The sequence below is a fragment of the Carcharhinus amblyrhynchos genome, chromosome 7, assembly GCF_965287045.1.
Source record: "Carcharhinus amblyrhynchos chromosome 7, sCarAmb.v2.hapA, whole genome shotgun sequence".
Lineage (NCBI taxonomy): Eukaryota > Metazoa > Chordata > Chondrichthyes > Carcharhiniformes > Carcharhinidae > Carcharhinus > Carcharhinus amblyrhynchos.
Window position 1 is genome coordinate 43438044 of NC_137330.1, and position 22713 is coordinate 43460756.

The window sequence follows — 22713 nt, forward strand, 5'->3', positions numbered from 1 at the left end:
CTCTACATAACCCTACATCCTGCTATTAATTAAAACTCAATAGATCTCCTCCATAAAATTTGTTTAGTGTTCCGATGTCCACTGCACTCTGGGGTACAGACTTTTACAGATTCATAAATCCTTGAGTGAGGTAATTCCTCCTCATTTCTGTTTTAGGTTTGCCACCCTTTGGCCTAAAACTATGGCCTCTCATTCTATAATGACTAAGAAGGGGAATCATCCATCCTACGCCTACCTTGTCAATCCCCTTTAGCATTTTATACAACTCAATTAAATCTCCTCTTTCATCTAAACTCCAGCAAATACAGTCTAAACTACTCAATCCCTCTCATTGCTATAATGCGCAACTTGCCTCATCAATGTAATATAGTGATATATTTTGCCACTGACACACATGCCTGAGGTCTCTATCAGAATTCCCCAAGTTTCAACTGTACACCCTTTCAAACAAAACAATGAGTTGTAATTCTTGTTTTATTCCCTTAACTATTTTTGGGATTACAAAATTACACAGCTACCTATAAATCGCTTGCTAATCCTCCATGGTATTGCACACAAAGTGAACACCAATACAGTATTTAGACAGTGTTACAGGATAGGGCATAATCGAATATGACCAGGGTTAGAGGAAGGACAAGTGAGGAGAACAGTTAGCAAGGCTTGAGCAAATGGTGGTGGTGGAGGGGTGGGGCGGAGGAAGACAGAAGATGGGGGTAGACAGAAGGAAACAGGAGGTAATGAGAAAAGTGAAGGGCAGGAGAAAATGGGGAGGAAATTACATCAGTGGGTGGGTGGACAGACTGCTGACCTCCAGCAAATCTCTTTTCAGCAGAAGTGTGTGTGTGTGGCAGGGAAGTGGGGTAAATGGGGCAGTAAACTTATTAAATTGTCTTTCTCCAAGCTCTCTCCTATTTCCTTTCATATCCTTTTTGAGCTCACCTCACATGAAACATACCACCTAATCCTTGGACTCCATTCATACTCAGTGTCCGACCAATAGACCTCACTTCCTAACCCTCATGCCAGTTCATACTTTGCACATTACCCTCTCTCTCAGGTACATCCCCCTCCTTTTCAAAATTCTGGAATCAGACACTTGTGTCCTCGTAAACTACCAGTCACTTTACAAATCATCTTTCATTTCCAAAGTTTTGAATGTGTCGTTCCCAAACATCGACAGCAAAAGGATCACTTTGGACTCCTCAATCATCTGATAATTTTTAGTACAGAAGTGACTCATTCTTAGACAGTCCCTCAGAGTTGAGGATGAGAAGAAATTCTGAAATTCTAGAAGTCCATGTATCTGTTGTGGATTACCAAGCATCCTCATGATTTGAGTTGTAGATGCCATAAGGCAAACCTTGCAGCATTTTCTGTTTGATTCTAGCTATTTACTATTTGCATCATTTTGATCAAATTTACAAGCCAGCTGCTTGTAGAACCTTGACATCTTTGAACAGGTTTATCTATATCACCAAAAAAAGTGCCTCCCTTTCTGTTTCTAGGAAAGCAGTACATTTTAAAACATTACTTGCTCAATGGCAAATGCTCAAACTTTTCAGTTATGGTTTACCAGTCTAACCATTTCACATTTCAGAGAAGACATTTAATCTTTTGTCAGACTTGTATTCTTTATTTATTAATGTCACAAGTAGGCTTACATTAACACTGCAATGAAGTTACTGTGAAAATTCCCTCAAGAACAGTATATTGGGATTGAATAAACCCTACATTTTTTTTTATATACGCCTTACTTGTAAGTAAAGGACTATTTGGCATTTTTTCAGATAAGTCAACCCAAAACCACAGAGGAAATTGTAGCAGTGAACTCATATCTTGCTACTCCTGCACAGGGCAATATTAATAAATCAGTGTATATAATTCCATAGAAGTAACATTTGTAATAATTATACATACTTTGCAGACTGACAAATTCTGGAGTTATGCACTGTGCCATATGACACAAATATTTAAGATTTTTAAAACTTCTATTTTGTACACAACAGCGAGCATTTCAACTGTTGGATGCACTGGCAGCGTGGGAATATGATAGCGTATGGGAAGCCACCAAGTTTCAGCAGCAAGTTCATCAGCATATTGCAAAAATCATGTTTGTCATATAAAAATCATGTTTGTCATATGCAAGGTTGCAACCAAGAAACAAGCTCCAGTGTAGTCAATCTGTTCTTGTTTTTAAACTACTGTGTCCAACATAAGCAATTTATATTCGAGTCATTCTGTGATAGTCAGAGACTATCCAAAGTAGGTATGTTTGAATAGAGTATGGGATGCCCTGAAGCCATCAGCAATCTAACCTATTGACAGAACCAAATATGTGCTGTGAATGCACCAATAATTTCTAACATCTGGCATGACTTCAAGGCAAAAGAAATAAAAAAGAGTCAAGAACATAACTACACCTTTCACGTAAATGAGAAATGAAAATCCATTATACAGTATACCAACTACACAGCTGTTGCAAGGGTGGGCATGTTGGTGACTGGAAGGACAGGCAGGGTTTTATAACCCTATGCCTGCAAACCTGCCAGAAGATTATGGGAACCTTAAAATTCTGCCCATGGAATTACTTTCAGTCTTCCCCTCCATTTCCAAACTCCAGCAAAAGGTCAGAGCTTGCACGGAAAGTTAGTTGTGTCTACTAGGCAAAGAATTTTCAGAATTACATGACAATTGCTTTAATATAGAGAATGCAAGTTCAAATCCCACAATAGCAGCTGGAATTTGAATTTAATTTTAAAAATCTGTTTTCTTTCCCCTAAATGTGAGTTCTGCACTAATGTAGTTTACATAACTGTGGCCTGAAGTTGCCTAGCAAACTTAGTTTAGGGTTATAAATCTTGGCCTTGCCAGAAATGCCCACATTCTGAGAATAAGAAAAATGTTGGCTCCTGTTCTAAACGAAACAAGTTTGTGTTCAGATCAAGTTCCAGCTTTTGACCAGTCAAAGCATGGACAGCTCAAAATGGATGCAAGTCAAGGCCACTTCTGAGATCTTTCATTTTGGATACAATGCTGATCCTACATCTATTCCATCTCTTGTTATTTTTTCCCCCAATTTGCATCCACACCAGTGCTTTGCCATCCCAACAAGATACAAAATATTTAAAGGTTAGCTTAATTTGATAAACTAGGTAGTGCTCAATTAAGCACCAAAGCTCACCTACATTACTTGCTTGTATAGCGCAGAGTCATGAAATGTTGAGGCAGCTAATTCAATCAAAGCTATTACTGGTGACTAGCTACAAAGTGGGTGTAGCTAGGTAGTTTCTCAACCAGGTCATCCACTTTTCTGCTGATGAGAGGGGCGAGGTTAAGGCTCATGGGATACAAGGACAGGTGGCTAGATGGGTTGAGAACTGGCCTGGCAAGAGGAGACAGAGGGTAGCAGTGGAGGGATCTTTTTCTAGATGGAGGTCTGTGACTAGAGGTGTGCATGATGTAGATATGCCTGCGTTGGACTGGGGTAAACACAGTAAAAAGTTTGACAACACCAGGTTTAAGTCCAACCGATTTATTTGATAGTACACTCACTAGCTTTCGGGGTTTGTCCCTTCATCAGGTGAGGTTACTATCAAATAAATCGGTTGGACTTATACCTGATGTTGTCAGACTTTTTACTAGAGGTGTGCCGCAGGGCGCTGTACTGGGACCTCTGCTATTTGTAACATATATAAATGATTTGGAAGAGGGAGTATCTGGTGATCAGCAAGTTTACAGATGACACGAAGATGGCTGGACTTGCTGATAGTGATGAACAGTGTTGGACAATACAGCAGGATATAGATAGGCTGGTAAATTGGGCAGTGAAATGACAGATGGAATTTAATCCAGAGAAACGCGAGGCGATGCATTTTGGAAGAAATAATGTAGGGGGGTGTTATACAATAAATGGTAGGACTATTAAGAGTATAGAAACACAGAGACCTAGGTGTGCAAGTTCACAAGTCCTTGAAGGTGGCAGTACAGCTGGAGAAGATGGTGAAGAAGGCATATGGTATGTTTGCCTTTATAGGAAGGGGTATAGAGTATAAAAGCTGGCGTCTAATGTTGCAGTTGTTTAGAACGTTGGTTAGACCACATTTGGAGTACGGTGTCCAGTTCTGGTTGCTGCACTACTGGAAAGACATGGAGACCTTGGAGGGAGTGCAGAGGAGGTTTACCAGGAGGCTGCCTGGTATGGAAGGTCTTAGCTATGAGGAGAGATTGGGCAAATTGGGGTTGTTCCCCCTGGAAAGACAGAATGAGGGGAGACCTAGTAGAGGTGTATAAGATTATGAAGGGTAGGAAGCTTTTTCTCAGGTTGGATACGAAAATCAAGAGGGGTCATGAGCTTAGGGAGAGAGGGGTGAGGTATAATTCAGATGTTAGAGAGAGGTTTTTCCACAGAGGGTTGTGGGGACCTGGAATGCACTGCCAAATAGGGTGGTGGAGGCATGCACGCTGGAGTTGTTTAAGGCTTACCTAGATAGGCACATGAGCAGACTGAGATGGAGGGACACAAAAGAATGTTCTAGTTAAGGATCAAGAGCCTCAGGACGTTCCTGGGAATCAATAGATTTCTATGGGCCGTCCAACATATTTTATGGCTCACCTGTCTCTTACGTTGGAGCTACCGTGAATGTCCGTATAGGCTGTGTATGTTTATTGATGTCTCTTTTTTACATCCACAGGTGATTCAGTCCGCCTTGTTGGCCAACAGGGACATACAAGTGGTGGGTTGTGCAAGGGCTGCTCTTGGATGTTGCTTCGAGAGTTGCCTCGTGCTTCACGTCGTTACTGTACGCTTAAACTGGACCAATTGACAGGCAACACGACAGCTCAGTGACTGTTTGCTGTGCAGATACAGGGACCCGGGCCGGATCTCCGACTTGGGTCAGTGTCTGTGGGAGTTTGCACATTCTCCCCATGCTTGCATGGGTTTTCTCCAGGTGCTCAGGTTTCCTCCCACACCCCAGAAACATGCTTTTAGGCTGATTGGTGTTAATAAATTGTCCCTAAATTGAACCTCCCTTAATCTGGCACACATATAATTCTCTAAATTTGCACCCCTTTATTGTGGAGTCCAAGAGATGTGGACAAAAGTTGTAGGTAGAAGGATTGGAATGAGGCACTCAGTGTTAAAGTGGGTGGCGTGGGCTTGTAGGGTCGAAGGGCCTGTTTCCTGTGTTCTTTGTTCTTTATTCTTAATGGGCGCTCTTTCAGGTAAGGGAATTCAGGGATCATTTTCTCCAGAAGGGTGAATGTAGAATAAAATTAAAGGGCTTTGGATCATCATATCAGATGCCAAATATCTGAGGTTGAAATAGATAGTCAGACTTTTGGGTTACCACTGTTTCCTGATGAGAGGAAAATCAGCACATATAATCAGGCCTTCCTTCTCCCAGTGGGGCTCCAACTTCCTGTTGGTACTATCTCTCCAACTTTGAATAGGAGTTACACTTGTGTTGGGAACTGTCCAGATCAGAAGATTCTGGCATAGTGACCGGAGCTGTGGTTTGTGGTAGCAACAGGAAAAGAATCCAAGTGTATGAAAAAGCAAAGTGGTGTCCCTGGGCTTTGTTTTGATTTAAGAGGAGACAGGTTAGTTCAAAGTACCACTAAGGTAGAAGTGAAAAGGTGCAACCTTGACAGAACCTAAACAATACTAGGAATTGTTGGGGAAGAGTGCCAGCATGAACAAGTGACACAGAAGGAAATGGTGTCTCTGAACTGCTGGGTGATCAAAGGTGAAGAGTTATGTCAAAGACAGTGTCAATGAATTGGGGGGAAAATTATTGTCTCAGACTTATGGAAGAGGTCAAAAGTATGGGAAAATTGTCTTGTGAAGGGAAGAATGCAAATTAGGTTTTCAGGAAGTGATGGTTTGGTGAAACCATTCCCCCACCACCCAGAGTACAACAACTTGTTTTACCAGGTTAAAAACCTATTCTTTTAAATGCATTTACAGTGAAACCAAATGCATTCATCTTTTAAAAATTCAATATTACCAAGGGGAAATATGCTCAACCTAGCAAGGAATGCATAAAAAGAGACACAGCAGGCAAACATTTGAGAGGAATGTATACAAAAGCCAGAAGGATACACAGAACCTACATTAAAAAACACTAGCTTGGCCCTAGATGAGATAGTGTCCAATTCTGGGCAACAGATTTTTGAAAGGAAGTTGGAGTGTGTACAGCGTAATGAAGAAATTTACTGGCATGGTTTCAGGGATAGACTGGGCAAACTGGGGTCGTTTTCCTCAAAAGAATTGAAGGTTAAGAGAGAATTTGAAGAGGCTGTGCAAAAATCATGATTTGGATAGAGTAAGTAAACAGAAACTGTTTCTAATGGCTGAAGGGTCACTAAGAGAGCATAGATGTAAGGTGATTGGCAAAAGAACCAAAAGTAACATAAGGTTAAAAAATGTTTACACGAGTGCTTAAGATTTGGAATGCACTACCTAATAGAGTGAAGGGTGAAAATTCAGCAGCATCCTTCTAGTGGGAAGTGGATAAATACTTCAAGAAACAACAAATTGCAAAAATATGGGAAAGAGCCCAGAGTGTGGGATGAACCAGATTGCTCTTCAATAGATTTGATGGACTAAATAGTTTCCTCCGTTGATGTACTTTGATTCTATAATTTCCATGAATAAATTACCTCGTTTATAACCAATAAGAACAAATGTTATTTTCTATTTTCTTAACTAGAAATTTTAAGAAACCTTTGTCATCTAATGTTGTTATTTGGTGTCAAGAATTTTTTAAAGATATGCAAAATAATGAATTTGCAAATGATAATGGGAGGTGCAGTTCACCCATGGGCTAGCATGGGATTCAGAATAACCAACAGTAGAGGGTTCAATTCCCATTTTGGCTGACCCTGCCCCATAGTAAAATTGCGACATAAGTACTGCCAGAATACAGGTTAAGGAAGCTAGCTTAAGAGGAGGCAAAAAGAAGTGAACTATTTATTTTGGTATGACAATCTAAAACAAGTGGGCATCAAGTAATAATTGGGCCTTGTAAGAGTAAAATAGTGAAAATCTGGGATTCATTTCTCTAAATGGCTGCAAATTCTAGGTGAAATGTAATTTTTGATTTATCATTGTCACATGTATTGAGATAAAGTGAAAAGTCTTGCTTCTTGCCCGCTATACTGGAAAATATACTGTTCACAAAGTACATGGAGAGAAGGAAAAGAGGGGTGCAGAGAATAGTGCTGAAATTACAGATAGGGTTTAAAAAAAAAATCAGCTTAATTTATGATTGGTCCATTCAAAAGTTTAATGGCAGCAAGAAAGAAGCGGTTCTTGAGTCAGATGGTACGTGTTCTCAGACTTTTGCATCTTTTTCCCAATGGAAGAAAGTGGAGTGCGTAGGGTCTTTGATTAGAGGAGGAGGGATTACTATTTAAAGGGTGAAATGCTACAGCATGCTACGGTGCAGAGGGACCTGGGGGTCCTTGTGCATGAGTCACAAAAACCCAGTCTGCAGGTGCAGCAGGTGATCAAGGCGGCAAATGGGATGCTGGCCTTTATAACGAGGGGGATAGAATATAAAAGTAGGAGGTCTTGCTGCAACTGTACAGGGTACTGGTGGGGCTGCAGCTGCAGTAGTGTGTGCAGTTTTGGTTGCTGCACTTGCGCAAGGATATTTTGACCTTGGGAGTGCAGAGGAGATTCACTAGGCTGATACTGGAGATGAGGGGGTTGGACTATGAAGAGAGACTAAATAGACTGGGTCTGTACTCGTTGGAGTTTAGAAGGATGAGGGGGAATCTTATAGAGACGTATAAGATAATGAAAGGGATGGATAGGGTAGAGGTAGAGAGATTCTTCCTGCTTAGAAAGGATAGCAGGACTAGAGCGCACAGCCTCAAGACTGGGGGGGGGAGGGGTGCAGTTTAGATCGGAGTTGAGGAGGAACTTCTTCACTCAAAGGGTGATGAATCTCTGGAATTCTCTGCCAGTTGAAGTGGAGGAGGCTACCTCACTAAATATATTAAGTCATGGGTAGATAGGTTTTTGACAGACAAGGGAATTAAGGGTTATGGGGAGAGAGCAGGAAAGTGGAACTGATCCACTTCAGATCAGCCATGATCTTATTGAATGGCAGGGCAGGCTCAAAGGGCTAGATGGCCTACTCCTGCTCCTATTTCTTATGTTCTTATGATTATGCTGGCTGCTTTTCTGAAGCAATGGGAAGTGTAGATGAAGTCAATGGATGGAAGGCTGGTTTGCATGATGGATATGTTCACAACCCTTTGTAGTTTCTTGCAGCTTTGGTCAGAGCAGGAGCCTTACCAAGCTTTGATACATCCAGAAAGGATGATTTCTATGGTGCATCTGTAAAAATTGGAGTGTGTCGTACTGGGCATGCTGAATTTTCCTAGCCTTGAGAAAACAGACGTTGGTGGGCTTTTTTAACCATAGTGTCAGCATGGAGGGTTTCAGGACTGTAATGAATAGATGTTTGTTAAGTAAAAGGTACCAAGGGTTATGAAGCAAACATGAGTAGATGGAATTCAGCTTCAAATCAGCCATGATCTAATTCAGTGGTAAACAGGGACAAGAAGGCTTATTCTACATTCTGCTTTCTTACCTTTGTTCCACTATCAGTGGCTCCCATAGTCCTTTAAACTGCCATTAACATTTCCTTTGCCTTTCACATCTTCTCCTAGCTCCCATCACTGACCTCCCGCTCTACTCCATCCCCTCCTTATCCAGAACATATCTTGCCCTCTCTATCTTCTAAGAGTCATGTAGACTTGAAACATTAACACTACCAGACCTGTGGAGTTTTTTGGGCATTTTCAGATTTTATTTCAGATTTCCAGCATCTGCAGTATTTTGCTTTTACTTTAGTGAACGACTTATTATGTTAAGCATCATACTAACAGAAAGACTCAACCCTGGATTTGTATCCTGTTACACATCAACTGTCAACATTTTTTTCTTAAAATGCCTCTTATCCAAACCACATTGCAATTGCCAATTTGAACTGAAGTCAGCTCACTACTATATTTAGAATGTTTAGCAGCTAGTCATTTACTAGACAGAATTATGACCAGCAATGTTTGGGAACTCCTGCTTAAATGATTTGTTTAATCATTTGCAGCTTTAGCTCAAGTTAAACATTATGGATTGCCAAGTGGAAAATCCTGTATGAAGACCATTGAGACAAAAGTACATTTTTTCTTTTAATTGGTTCAAATATTTTCCACTTCCTTTATTTTTGTAAAGCACAAGAAAGGAATGTGGGATTCAGTAGCTAAGACAGATTTGGCCTTTGTGCTACCTATGTACAGTGCACTCATTCAATTTTGTCACAAATCTTTGGGGCTGATTTAATGCATGTATATACATCATACTTACAATAATAAAAACAAATTTGACAATATCTGAAATAGAATTGTTGGAACACATTTGATGCATTGTAATAAGAAAGCTTGTAGGCTACTCACCATGAGCCACAATGTCATTTTATTACCAACTTTCAGTATGATAATACGTCACTCTGTAGTGTGATCACATTTCAATCTGTCATCATGATCATTCTGGCTAAATGTCACACTGTACACCAAAACTGTACTCTTCCTTTAATCAGCTTTTGCAGCTAGATGCCAAGTAGCACTCTTACTTTTGTTTTCTGCACTCAGTTGGGACCCATTTCATCACCTTGTTCAAATACGGTTTCAGCATACAAAGAAAGCCTTGCCAATTATTATCCCTGGATATCACAATTAACACTGAGATGGTACATTCAAAATAAGTAATTATATACTGTGCTTCACAGAGGATAAACAGATGTGGAGCATCAGCAGAAAGATTAGAAGTAATCAAAAAATATGACCAAGCAGATGCATTTTCAGTAAACGCTGAAAGGCAAGGAGAGAAGTAGCAGGCGGAGGTGTTGTTCTGAAAGGATGATCCAAAGTGCAGGGCCAAATTGACTGAGGATCCATTGTGCAACAACAGAAGATGTAAAGAGGTTGCAACTGAAGAACCAAAAAAGTCTAGGAGTGAGGTGGGGCAAGAGAAAATGAGGCTAGAAGGAGGTGACACTAGATGATAGAGATTTATAAATGAAGATATGCATACAAACACTTGAACAAGCAAGTAATGGTTGAACAGTAAAGGACAGCATGTGGCAGTGGAGTACTGCACAGATTGGGGTTCACACACAAGTTCAGGAGTTTGTTAAAGATAGTATTGAGAAAGAGTAAAGTAGTAACAAAAGCAATGAAGGGTTTCAGCTGCAAGTAGATAAGTTGAATCAGAAGAGGATCGATGGTTAACCTTATTGAATGACAAACGGGGTGAAGGAGGAGGAACAGACATCAATATTTCATAGAATCCACTGAATCCCTACAGTGCATGAGGCCATTCAGCCCGCACCAACAACTATCCCACCCATGCCCTATCCCCACAACCCCATGCATTTACCCTACTGATTCCCCTTGCACTAAGGGTCAATTTAGCATGGCCAATCAACCTAATCTGCACATCTTTGGAGTGTGGAGGAAACCCATACAGACACAGGGAGAATGTCTGTGTGGAGTGTGCAGTCTGAGGCCGGAATTGAACCCAGGTCTCTGGCACTGTGAGGCAGCAGTACTAACCACAGTGCCACCGTGTATGTTGCAGTCACAAAAAGTTATAAGCAGGGTAGAGTGGCTTTCTTCTTTTCTCACTCCTTATTTGAAAGAGGTTTGTAAATTTATTAAGTGCTTAACTGTTTATCTTACAGTGCTGAGACTAAAAGACATGGATGGGTTTTCTTACCATTGTTTTAGGAGAATAGTTCTTATTGCACTTAAACCAGTTCAAGAATTTTTTAAAACATTTTTATGCACATACACACTTGATGCTGATCAGCTCTTGTAGCCTCAGCTTTTATGTGGTTGGTCCAGCTAGGTTTTTGTTGATGGTGGGTGGTGTCAGTGATAGTGATAGAACACAGAACATAGAAAACTACAGCACAAACAGGCCCTTCGGCTCACAAGTTGTACAGATCATATCCCTACCTACCAGGCCTATCTATAACCCTCAATCCCATTAAATCCCAATGTACTCATCCAGAAGTCTCTTAAAAAGACCCCAACGAGTTTGCCTCCACCACCACCGACGACAGCCGATTCCACTCATCCACCACTCTCTGAAAAACTTACCGACATCTCCTCTGTACCTACTCCCCAGCACCTTAAACCCGTGTCCTCTCGTAGCAGCCATTTCAGCCCTGGGAAATAGCCTCTGAGAATCCACCCGATCTGTACCTCTCAACATCTTATAAACCTCTATCAGGTCACCTTTCCTCCTTTGTCTCTCCAGGTAGAAAAGACCTAGCTCCCTCAACCTATCCTCATAAGGCATGCTACCCAATCCAGGCAACATTCTTGTAAATCTCCTCTACACCCTTTCAATAGCTTCCACATCTTTCTTGTATTGAGGAAACCAGACTGCGCACAGTACTCCAAGTGGGGTCTGACTAAGGTCTTATAAAGTTGCAGCATTATCTCCCAACTCCTGAACTTAATCCCTCAATTAATGAAGGCTAGTACACCGTACACCTTTTTGACCACATCCTCCACCTGCAAGGCCGATTTAAGAGTCCTATGGACCCGGACCCCAACGTCCTTCTGATCCTCTACTGATGCTGTCGAACTTTAAGTGGAGATCATTAGATTCTGTTATGGGAGATCGTCATTGCCTGGCACTTGTGATATAAAAGGTACTTGGCACTTATTAGCCCAAGCCTGAAATATTGTCCATGTCTCACTAGTTGTGCAGACTGCTTCAGTATACAAGGAATTTAAATAATATGGAACACATATGCAAACATCCCCACATCTGACCTTATGCTGGAAGGAACTTTTTTTGATGAAGCGGGTTGAGCAAGGGCACTTCCCTTAGGAACTGCTACAGCATCCTCCTCAGGTGAAAATGACTGGCCTCCAACAACTGCAACCATCATCCTCTGTGCTAGCTATGACTTGAACCAGTAGAGAGTATTTCCCCTGATTCACAGTGACTTCAATTTTGTTAGGTTCTTAATGCATTGATGTCAAGGCCAGTCATTCATACCTCACCTCTTGAGTTCAGCCCTTTTGTGCATATTTGAATTAAGGGTGTAATTGGTAAGGAGTGAGTGTCCTTGCTAGAACCCAAACAGACCAATGAGTTGGTTATTGTTCACTAAGTGATACTTGATAGCACTACCAATGACACGTTACATCACTTTTCTGATGACAGAGTAGATTGGTGGGACAATTTAACATTTTTGGCAACAGGTCAGCATTATAGCTGTACTGGAACAGTTTGTTTAGTGGTACAGATAGTTCTGAAACACAAGTCCTCATTACTACTGCCAGAATGTTGCTGGTGCTGATGGTCTTCACTGTATCCAGTGCCATCAGCTGTTTTTGAATCACATGGAGTGAATCAAATTGGCTGAGGTCTGGCATTTGTGATGTCGGGGACCCCAAGAGGAGGTCACCATGGCTCATCCACTCAGCACTCTTGCTGAAGACTGTTGCAAATACTTCAGCCTCGTCTTTAGCACAGGTGTGTTGGGCTCCCTGATCATTGAAGATGGCGATGATTCTCTTCCAGTTAGTTGTATAACATGACTACCATTCTTAATGGGATGCATCAGGACTGAAGGGCTTTGATCTGATCCAATGGAGGGAATGCTAGCTCTGCTGTCTGAATTTAAAAGGCCAAAGAGAAAGCAAAACAGCACCACAAAGGAGACAAAGGAAGAGAAGAGAATATTTCAGCAGGATGATGAAAACAAGGAAGTAGCATCATCAAATTTGCTCTTGAACTTGCAGATAAATGGTTGTAATCTTAAAGTGTGGTTTCTGGATTAAATCATATATTCCTAATTGCAAAGGAGGGGTTAATTTGGCAGCTTTACCTGGGCATTTGAACATTTTAACCTGTTGGACAAATAGGAAGGGGTCAGACAACACAGATAAATCAAGCTTCCATTCAAAGAATATGGCCAATGTGTTTAGAAAGTAGAAGCTAAATATTATTTAACATTAAGGGGCTAAATAATTTAATTTTGTCTATGGGCCAGGAGATGGGGCACTCCAGATCTCCCCAAAAAGAAACTTTGGTTTCATGCTACTCAGACCCGTCCCATCGCAGTTACCTTTGATTTCTGGCAGTGACTCGGTTTTCTCCTGCTTGCCCACCGGACCTCTGCATCATTGCCAGTTGGTTCAGGCGATGTCAGTCTGCAACTAACTTGGTTCAGGCGGTAAAGCCAGCAACTTGGAACATGTGTCATGCCACCTTATCAGCTACACAAAAATTGGAATTAGTGGTTTAGTTTAAATGTTAGATTTGGCTCAGTAATAGTGATCTTGCCTGTACATGGAAAGCTTGAGGGTTTCAGCCCTACTCCAAGTTTTAAGCACACATACAGTATTGAGGGAGTGCAACACTGTTGGAGGTGTTGTATTTAGGAGGTGATGGTAGTCAAAGCACTATCAGGGCTTTCAGATGGATATAAGTTATCCCAGGTCAGGGGACTTTTGCCCATGTTTTGGCCAATATTTATCCTGTAACCAACATCAGTGAAGTTAGTTATCTGATCATTAAATGTTATTTCTGAGCTTACCGTGTCCATGTTTCCTTATATTACAATAATGATTACTAATCATTTCATAACTTGTGTAAGTATAGTGTCCTGAAGTTGTGACAGATGCTATATAAAGGTAGTATAAAAAAAACAGCACAACATGTTTTGAAAAAGGACATTAAAGCATTGGGGAGGATATAGCAAAGAACTAAACTCACAGCTTGGATTAGTCACAAATAGATTACATGAGCTGAAACTGCTTACATTGGAGAACAAAGGCTTGGGTTTGTTCTATCCAAGTATTCAACACCCTGAGGGCTATAAACAAGACAAACTGTGTTTAACACAGTTACAGATTCTTTACCAAAGGGCATAGGCATTCCTCTTCTGTGTTTGAGGCTAAAAGACAGTGAAGCTATGGGGTATGAAGGGTGGTGAACATACATAATGGACTTTCAAGGGGAACAGTGATTTTGTCTGAAAATCTGAGAGATTATGGGGCATATATCTGAAGAAATAAATGAAAAGAGGATATGAAAGACATTGGGGTGGTCAGTGCTGCTGCCTCATGGCACCAGGGACCCGGGTTCGATTCCTGCCTTTGGTGACTGTGTGCGCAGTTTTTCCCACGTCGGTGTGCATTTCCTCCAGATGTTCCAGTTTCCTCCCACAGTCCAAAGATGTGCAGGGGAGTGGACCAAGGTAGACTGCTCCTTCAGAGGTTGAGTGCAGACTCCATGGGCTGAATGGCCTCTTCCTGCACTGTAGGAATTCTATTTATTCTACGAGGTTCTATAGATAAGAAATATAATTTCCAATGCACTGGGAACAACTACATTGACTGCATTCACAATTTCTGGCATTCTGAGTTATCAAAGAGACTCCTACTTAACCGTCAAAGAGATTTCCTTCAACAATAAATGGCATTGTATAATTTTTGACACTGGCTGTTTTGTTTTATCCTTTCTAGTCAAATTAAAATGACAAAGATTACTTCACAATAACATTTAGTGGAAAATTATGTTTTGAAACCTGAAGACAATATGGCAATTTTACATGTGCAGATTAGCTCGATCAGCCTAGCCAGCAGGAAGAAGAAACAGGTCGAAAATAAGACTACCCCACCACCCCCCACTCCCCCCTTGCCAAGATTTTTAACCTACACTACTTGTATATGTGAGCATTGCACTAGATTTAGTCCCTGATTTTCTCTTTCCATAGGCAGTTCCAGGAAAGAGGTGCAAGTAAAAACATCAGCTTGATAGATGAACAAAAACAAAATGGGCTTTTGAGTTATTTACTGGATTGCATTATATAGGTTGGAGATTGCAGTATCCTGGAGCATGTATTTATGAAATATTTGATCAGTAATGTTTGCAGTTCAGTTTCAATTTTTCTTCTCTCTCAAACTTCTGCAGTTCTGCTAATGCCTGCAATCAACCCATTTTTCATGGCATTGGAAAAGGATTAAATAAATACAACAGAAAAATATGCAAGGAGCAGCTTCTTTCTGACATTCGTACTAATGAAGGGAATTCAATAAAGGGAGGGGAGGGAGGATGGGAGAGAATTTACTGGCGCAAATTATTACTCATAATTCGCTGCAGACTGAAGAATTGACAGTTTAAGGGCTTTAACTGTATTTCTTAATGGTATTGGGTGAACTGAGCATAACCACACAAAATCAATGAATGTTTTTTGTCCTTTTGTTTCCATTGCAGATTACCAGAGTAAAGAAAATAGCAACTTTTCAGCTGATGGAATTTAGTCGACATAGCACCATATGTTTGCCTGCAGGAATTGTTTATGCATCACAGTTACAGCCAAGGTGCTTCCATTCCTAGTCCATGTGGATTTAATAGACAGTGCTGTTCAATCAGCCTTAAAACTATTTGCTGAGGTCACTAAGTACAGTAATTATTTAGCCTCTTATTTAATCAGAAATAAATGTTCAGCCAGTAAAATATAACACATGTTATGCAGTCATAAAATTGAGCCCATATGTGGTTAGCGCTGCTGCCTCACAGTATCAGGTACCAAGGTTCAATTCCACCCTCAGGTCACTGACTGTATGGAGTTTGCATATTCTACCAGTGCCTGCGTGGATTTCCTATGGGTGCTCTGGTTTCCTCCCACACTTCAAAGATGCACGGGTTAGGTTGATTGGCCATGCTAAATTGCCCTTTAGTGTCAGGGAGACTAGCAGGCTAAATACATACAATTACAGGAATAGGGACTGGGTGGGATTGTTGATGGTGCAGGCTCAATGGGCCAAATGGCCTCCTTCTGCACTGTAAGGATTCTATGTATTACAATCTATAACTGATTATAACATTTTCATTTTGCTACAGTTGGTGTAGATCTTGAAGTACTGAATAAGGAGAAAGGTAATTTGGAGCTTGAAAAATTATTTCAACTTTCCTCCTCAAATCTGCCATTATTAGCCAAATTAAAAGACAAATTCCAAAGAATGCTAACTGGCATATTAAATTTAATACTGAAGTTTTTTCATTGTTGATTGTAAGCAAGAGGTATCAGCTTCAAATTAATTGCTAAAGCAGCAATTGCAATTTTTTGACAGTCCAGTTTTCACCATGCAGCAAATCATCCATGTCATATATTCACCATGATGTGGGTATGCCGGCGTTGGACTGGCGTAAACACAGTGAAAAGTCTGACAACACCAGGTTTTAGTCCAACCAAGTTGATAGCCAAGTGCGGAACTTGGCTATCAACTTGGTTGGACTAAAACCTGGTGTTGTCAGACTTTTCAATATATTCACCATTGCAGCTGTGGCAACTACAATGGCATTATGTATGTACCATCTACAACACAGCTAATAGTAATAATGACACAACTGAGCAGAATGGACAAGTGGCAGATGGAAGTTTATAGAAAGAAGTGGGAAATGATGCATTCTGGCTCAATGGTTACAGAGAGCCAAAGCAGACTTAATGACAGTTCTTAAGTGCATGCAAGGAATAGAAGACCTGGGAGTGCATATATATTGACCTCTAACTGTGGCATGTTGACAACATGGCTGGTTTTCCAGAGTGTTGGAAACCATTCTAAAGATTTTTAAGAAGTCTTTGTACTCTTAAGTAGGTTAATTGCATGTATTAACTACAAAAACTACGTACATAAGCGTGCTTATACACACAGTTCTCTCCAACACAAGAGAGACCTCGAGTCCTCTTACATCACTGTGAGGGTGATACCATAGTTACGCCATGTTACCTCTACAAGTGTCTAAGTGCCAATGAATATGGAATGCAATGCGCATGGAATCTTGGGCTTCATACATAGAGGCATTGAGTACAAAAGCAGGCAAATTATATTGAATCTTTATAAAGGTCTGGTTAGGCCCCCATCTAAGAATATTGCATCCAGTTCTGGTAACACATTTTAGGAAGAGAGAATATAGAGGCAATTTATCAGAATGGCTCCAGAGCTGTGGCAAATTTAGTTACAAGGTTAGGTTGGAAAAGCTGGGCTTTTCTCCTTGGAGCAAAGGAGGTTGAAGGGAAGCTTGACAGAAATGCACAAGATTATGATAGGTTTAGATAACGTAGACAAAGAAAAACTCTTCCTTAGCTGTTCGTACAAGAACGTTGTGGGTTTAATATTATGGGCAAGGAGTGCAACAGGACTGAGAGGAGTAACTACTGTATGCAGCAAGTAGTATTGACTTGAAACTTGCTGCTCATGACAGTGGCAGAAGTGGAAACAAGCAATGAATTCAAAACAAAATTAGATGGACACATGAAGGAAATAAACCTGTTGGGCCATAGGTATTGAGCTGGAAATTGGTCTGACTGGATTGCTCTGTGGAAAGCCAGGATGGATTGGATATGCCACCTATTGATAAATGCCCATCATGGAAACATTTTGGATATTCTTTCTTAAAGCATTAATTATTTAATAATTTAGCAGACACCTTTATCCAACATAAACTTACACCACATTCACTTTGTTTTGCCTTATGCATTAGACATGTCCTATTAGGGTATTTGGGAGAGCGTTGTGTGAACCAGGGACTAATTTGGGAGTGTCCGTTTGCCTCGAGACATAATACCTCATCTAGAATCTATGAAGGAGGAACAAAGTTCAACCAAGTGCAACCAAAGTGGAAAATTGCAAAACATAATATCCAGTTACAAGAATGAGGCAAAAAAAACCCCTAACAATATACGTAAGACTTAACACTACCAAAATGATCTGTAAACCACATAGTTTAACAAACTGTTTCATATATATGCAATGTAAAGGTGCATATTAAATGCAATTTACCCATAAAAGTCACAAATAGTTACATAAAAGGTCTAAGATGCAAGAATTAAATTACTATTGGATTATTGAATCAAAATATATTTGCCACTTTGATGATTCTATGTAACATTTTTCCCCACTTGAGATATTCAATTGCTTAGCACAGTAATAATGCAGGAATCCAGAGAGATAGGGAGAGAGGAAGAAGGGGAACAGGGAATAAGCTAATCATACAATATAGAAAATAGCCATTGAGTGTAACGTGCCAGTGTTGATTCTTTGGCAAAGCTACCCAATAAGTCATACTCTCCTGTTCTTTCTCCAACATTCTGTAATTTTCTTCCCTTATGTATTTATCCAATTCTCCTTATTAGTGAATCTGTTTCCATGACTTTCTCAGGCAACATATTCCAGATCAAAGAACTGTGTATAGAAATGTTTTCTCCTCTTGCCAATGGCTCTTTTGCCAAGTAATTTAAAATCATGCCTATTTGCTGTTGACCTTTCTGTTCCTGGACAGTGTTTTGCTTTATCTACTCTATCAAAATCCTTTAGGATTTCAAACATCTCTATTAAATCTCCTGTGTCTAAGGAGGGGAAGTACCCATTTCTTGTACTTAGTAAATCTCTTCTCTACTCAGTCTAAGGCTTGACACTCCTAAAGTGGGGTACCCAGAAGTAAACTCTATACTCCAGTTGGTACCTAACCTGTGTTTTATGAAAGGTTTAATATAACTTTTGTTTTTTTCTTACCTCGCTGTTGGTGAAGCCATGGATACAATATGCTTTAATTATTCTTCATTACTACTCATTTCTTTCAGTCCCTTAGCCAATTTTGTCCATGCTGCCACTCATGGACAGCATCTCTTCAATCGTACGGGCTTTAATTTTGTTAATGAGTCTACTGTGCTGTGCTTTATAAAATTACTTTTGAAAGGCTGCATACATAACGGCATCAACCCCGTGCTTCGTTAATCCTTTCTGTTACTTCAAAGAACTCAATCAAGTAAATTAACTCCAACATGCCTTTGACAAATTCATACTGATTTTCTATTTACAGAGATATCAAATATACAGTGCAGAAACAGGTTATCTAGCCCAAACAGTCTATGCAGGTGTTTATGCTCCACTTGTGCCTTCACACATTTTTTTCCCATCTAAAATCTATCATAATGCAATATTCCTTTCTCCTTCACAGTGTCTTTACTATCTGCATCAGTTACAAGTACCACATATTTATTAGCTCATTTTTCAAAATTGCAATTAAATTTGGACCTAGATTATTGGACTGTAACTTCCAAGCTCTTGGACATCATATTGGGTGGTATTCTAATGATGTACCAGGAAATTCCCTTCAGAGTTTGAAGATAACATTTGCACAGCAATTGCCTGGAAGTGAAAACTTCCCTGTACGAGAAACCATTTAAACAATGCAATTGAAATTGCAAAGTTCAGATGGTTCAGATTGGGTTAACCAATTGTTACCCAGAAAAAGTTTGAAAAATTAAAGCCACATCTAATTATAGAGACCCACAATGACCCCCACCATGGGACTCTGTCTTTCACTTCTCCGCCCCTGCACACTTCACACTGCCCCCCTCCACCACTACCTGATAGAAAGCCCCAACCCCATTCCTGCCCAGAGGCCCGATTCAAGGCATTTGAGATCCATTTGTGAATTGCGAGGGGTTGAAGGATGTACTTAACTTCTTTAACTGCTAGCGTTTTCTGCCTTGACACGAAAGCCAGAAAACACTGCCCATTCTCTAAAATGGGATCTTCTAGTCCTGTCAAAGGTAAACCCCACCCCCCATCACACTGTGGGTTCCCCAGTGGCAGGATGAATGAGCCACACAAAACATTAAAGACATCGGCAACACTGGAAGATTCCACTATCAACCAATGGTGAGCCACCTCTGGAAAATCACACACTATGCATCTTTTAATAAATATCAATTCTATATGCAAGATAGCAAGTCAGTAAAACATGTAACCATGGACAGTCCAAGATTGTTAAGCAGTTTGTTTTAAAGAGACTAACATACCTGATAAACCTATATTTTACTGAAGAAAACATGGACTAATTAAAGACAGCCGCAAGTACTTGTAAAAGCCAAATTATACCTGAACAAAGTTTTTTTTGAGAAATAATTGCCTTTGTAGACAAATAAAATGCAGTGGCTGTGTGCAAGTGAATTTCCAAAGATAATGTATACACTGATAAAAATAGTGTTAAAAAGGAATATGGCAGCATGGATAGGTAGTTAATTACAGGGCCGAGAAGAATGGATAGTGATGTTCTTCAGGCTGATCATATCCCAGGGGCTCAGTTCTGATATCTTTTTGCATTTACATTAAATGAGAATGCAACATTATCAAAGATAACATAAAAATATGGCTGTGATGAGGACTGTAAGGATGTCAAGAGGTAACATATATACTGGACAGAGTTCAAAAAAAATCAATGCCCAGGAATGAGTCCATACATTCATTTTAGAAGCAAGATAGTGAGAGGAATATACACAGTGACCTGGAGTTTCCAGCAATCGGGAAACTGTGCCAGAATGTATCTCATCTTACACCAGTTCTAAGGAGATGAAGATACACTGAAGCTTCCATGCAAGCTCATTTACATAAACCTTAATATAAAGTCGCCCTTAAATGAGCACAATCCATTTGTGATCGAGGATAATGGAGCCTCAAATTGCTGGATAGACTCAGAGAAAAAAATCCACTTAGAGAAAAGCTGAAGCTATGGCATTTTCCCTCTGACCAGCAGTCAGTACAGAACAATGCTCCTTTCAATTCTCTAGTTATTGCAATGCCGGACACAATCTGTATGGCTTCAATTAACAACTGATCAAAAGTTTTATGCATCAATTAAGGACATGTCAACTGATTTCAACTAATTTCTACAGCATAAGAAACAACCCTTAAAGTTAAATGAATAATCAAATTCATGAAATCATGGGTACCTGTACACACAAGAACCTGGGTGATAAATCCCTTGCCCTTGGAAAAGGCAAAATTGGTGAAAAAGCTAACCATGTACATGGCCAGTTTTTTGGCCAAGGACTAACTTGGATAAACTTTTGAACCAGCGTAAAAGATCACAGATACTGCAATGCAATATGCTTATAGCCTGAACTTATTTACATCTATAATCCACAAAATTAGCACTGCTTAGTTTGATTTCTCCTGAATCAAATAGTCAATTGGGGGAAAAAATCATTAAGAAACTCTGGGCCAATATGATAGTGTTAAAAGAAATAGAATCGTAAAGATAAATCCAAACACACCAGTTTTAATCAGTTACATGGATGGATTGAAAGGAGATAGTGTAAGTGTTCAAAATCATGAGCTGTCTAGATAAAAGTAGATAAAAGAAATTGTTCCTATTGATAGAAGGATCATGACAGAGGACACTGATTTAAAATGATGAAAAATGATTTTTACACAGCAAATGATTAGAAGTTGGACTGCATTGCTTGAGAGTATGATGGAGACAGATGCAATCAAGTCTTTCAAAAGGGAACTGGATTAGTCCTTGACAGGAGAAACTTTGCAATGGTATGGGAAAAGGACAGTGCAATGAACAGAGTTGCTCATGCAGAGAGTTGACATGGAAAATGGCTGGCTGGCCTCCTTCTATGCTGTAGCAATTCCATGATTTTATCTGTACAAATCACTCGTTAGCTCAGAATTAAAACATGATGCCTGGCTTTGGACACCATATTTTAGAAAGACACCAAATCCATAGTAAGGAGATGAAAGCGATTTACTAAAATGATGCCAAAGATGATAGGCAACGTGATTAGAGAAGTAGATGTTCCTTTCACTAAAACAGAAGGCACTAACAAAACTAATAAAGCTATTCACAATTCTGAAAGATTTTGAGAAGGTAATTGTCAAACCTATTTTCACTTGTCACTAGTTTCAGGTCATCCCTGAAAGAGCAAAGTGGGAGGTTCATAGTGATGCTAGAATATATAATGTGGTAATAAGAATAGAAATAAGTGTATAATGACGTTCCAATGGAAGTAAACAAATATGGTTTTAAAAAAAAGTGTTAAACAATGAGCTAAATAGATAATTCTGAAAATAAAGCCACTGCAGACAAAACTGAATTGGATTCTATGCTGTAATAGTCTAAAATTCTACTCAGTCCAGAGCACCATGAATTGTGTTTAGCCTATTCATGAAAAAGAACCTCATAACTCATCCATGGCTTCAACATTCAAACTGTCAGACTTTCCTCATGTGGAATAAATTAGATGCCCTGCACTGCCCCATGATGTGCATATTGCTTACATAAAACTTTCTCAAACACAATATTCATCACATTTTGTTTCAACTCAGTTAATTCTTGTAGAGGGAATTAGTTAAGACAACTTGTAATTTTTTTATGATAGCTAAATACTGTGGATGCTGGAAATCAGAAACAGAAAGCGTTGGAAATACCCAGCAGGTCAGGCAGCATCTACAGCGAGAGAAACATGGTTAACATTTCAGTTTTGATTAAATATTACCTCTTTCTCTCTCCACAGGTATTTTAAGCCTTTATACTGCTTTGTGTCTCTGCAATGAATAGCTATACCAATTAGTTATAATTTAACTATATACATTAAATACACACAAGTAAGGTCAAAATGTTAATTTCAATATTTATATGGCACTGCATTGATACCTTGGTCATATATCTTAATAAATTCCTACATTAGACTAGTGACTACATTTGGAAAGTACTTCTGGGAATGCCCTGTGGCTGTGAGAGGTGCTATAAATGCAATTTTTTTCTTTCAAGTCAGCAGCCATTAAGGCCACAGACAACAGGACAATAGGGTATGA

The 22713-nt window shown here is 39.8% G+C and overlaps 1 protein-coding gene across 4 annotated transcripts in view; it reads right to left on the minus strand.

Moving 5' to 3' along the window:
* klhl29 (kelch like family member 29) overlaps window positions 1–22713 on the minus strand; it is a 409579-nt gene that overhangs the window by 290872 nt on the left and 95994 nt on the right. The gene's annotated exons all lie outside the window — the stretch shown is intronic.